This window comes from Taudactylus pleione, unplaced genomic scaffold, assembly GCF_031769625.1.
Source record: "Taudactylus pleione unplaced genomic scaffold, aTauple2 ptg000154l, whole genome shotgun sequence".
NCBI classification, from domain to species: Eukaryota; Metazoa; Chordata; class Amphibia; order Anura; family Myobatrachidae; genus Taudactylus; species Taudactylus pleione.
In genome coordinates, this window is record NW_028284556.1 from 1450503 (window position 1) to 1452759 (window position 2257).

Below are 2257 nucleotides of genomic sequence, written 5' to 3' on the forward strand. Positions count from 1 at the left end.
TGCCCATGAGCCCAGCACAGTGCCCGGCTCCTAGACTGACAGTACAGCACGCTGTACACAGACGCCCGCCTATACAGATTCCACAAAAAAACAGTGGGATCTGCAATAAATAAGAGGGACAAGTGTTGTTTGTCCCTGCAGCACAGCCTTCGAGTCCAGCGGCATCTCCAGAGATTCTCTATGCTACAGGTTGCATTCTTCTTTTTCTTCTAAAGTATTAGGGATTATATTAGGTTGTATGGTATAAACTGCTTGAATCCCTTTTATTCAGTTGTGCTGCGTTAGTGCTTGCTTCGGCAGCACATGTACTAAAAATAACAAGAATGTCACTTTAGATGGTGATCTGTTCCATATTAAAACTAGGCGCTCCACAGCCCAAACTCTAGTGCAGCGGGCTAATGCAGTGCCCAAGTCATAGATGTGGCACAGACAGTATAATGGTTAGCATTACTGCCTCACTGCACTGAGATCATGGGTTCAATTCCCACTATGGCCCTCTTTGTGTGGAGTTTGTATATTCTCCCTGTGCTTTTGCGAGGGTTTACTCAGTATACTACTCTCAAGACTGTCAGTTCAAATCCCACCTAATACATTTTTAACTGAGCAGCCTATCTTAGCATCCATATCGCTCATTAGCTCACACTAGATTGACTATTCTAGGAGTAACGGGTCCTGGAGTAGTACATATGCATACAAAGATCCCTTAGTCTAATACTATTAAGCAGTACGTATGCTCATACGATGTATTGGTTAGCATTTCTGCCTAACACCGCTGACGCTGTGGTTTTTTTTCCGCTATAGCACTTACTGTGTTTTCCCTGCACTTGAGTGGGGTTTCTCCTGGGCAGCTTACATGGCTATAATATATGGGCTGAGAAATTACACAGCATCATGTCTAGTTGAATAATACAGGGGGCATTATATACAAACTTGTGAATATAGTGCAATGTGTTCCTTTCAGTTTCAAATCTGATTTGCCCCTATCTGGGGGAAATATTTTAAAGATATTTTTTAGAACAAGGTAAGAGCTTGCTCTTTCCACTCCACACATTGACCTGTTATTACAGTACTTCCAGGTCTGGTGCACCACATGCCTAAAGACATTCTAGGCAGATTTGAAACAGAAGTCATGTTTGTATAGGTATATGTATAGATTGTATGGCTGCTCATATGTAGAATATTTATATATATTGTCACAGGGTCAGTATAATTCCACATGAAGCTAATGTGGAATGTCCAGATATCTTAGGTTTGGCAGAGCAAAGGCAGTAGGACTGAACAGTCCAGCTCAGGTGTTGCCTCAATCAGTGTTTGCAAAGGCAGCTGATTACAGACACCTGTGTGAGGCTGGTAAAAGAGCGGCAGAGACACTGGGAAACTGCTCCTGATGGTGAAGTAGTCGCTCAGGTTATAGGTCTGGGGGTGACTAGTGTTAGGGATCCTGGACCTGTGAGTCCACTGAAAGAACTATATTGCTGTTTGGAAGATTCTGTGAACCAGCCTGTAACATCTTGCCTATAAACACTGCACTGTCCTGTATACCTGCTTGTGGTGAGGAAATAAAGCTTCTGTTGGATTTTGCCCAGTCTATGTGATTCTTGTCACATTTGACCCCTGAACAGGGACCATGCTAGATACTACTACTCAGCAAGAGCCTAGATACAGTGACCGGATCCACCCACAGTGGCAGTGAGACGCATTACAGGATGCTACCCACAGTGCAGCAGCTTGGTGAGTCTCAGTCGCATTACTACAGCTGGGTAGGTGAGTGTGGCAGGCACGCCATAAAATGGCAATTGTTCACAGTGATAATCTGTCCATGTGTATATTAGGGATGTGCGCCGGACCATTTTTGCCGGATTTGGATTTGGTTCTAATTCGTCGTCCGGCTTTGGATTTGGATTTGGATTTGCCAAACTGCGGTGACTGGTTTTGGATTTGGATTTGGATTTGGATTTTTTTACAAAAATTGACAAAAAAAGCTAAAATCACATAAATTGGTCTTTTTTTTCTTCCTAGAGTATTATTAACCTCAATAACATTAATTTCCAGTCAATTTAGACCATATCACAGCTTATAATATTGTTTTCAACATTATTGGCCAAAGGTTGCAGTGAGCTGACTGGTTACTAAGCGACAAAGCAGCGGCACAACGACACAGACACCACAGTATAAAGCACATCTATGACACATTGCCACACAGCAGTGGCAGAAATGAAAAGTAGTGCACCCACCCAGTGGGGTACGGCCAGCAGAG

General features: G+C 43.2%; 1 pseudogene; it reads left to right on the forward strand.

Annotated features, from left to right (window-relative positions):
- Nucleotides 1-917: 917 nt before the first annotated feature.
- Nucleotides 918-1092, forward strand: LOC148521845 (U2 spliceosomal RNA; annotated as a pseudogene).
- Nucleotides 1093-2257: the final 1165 nt, after the last annotated feature.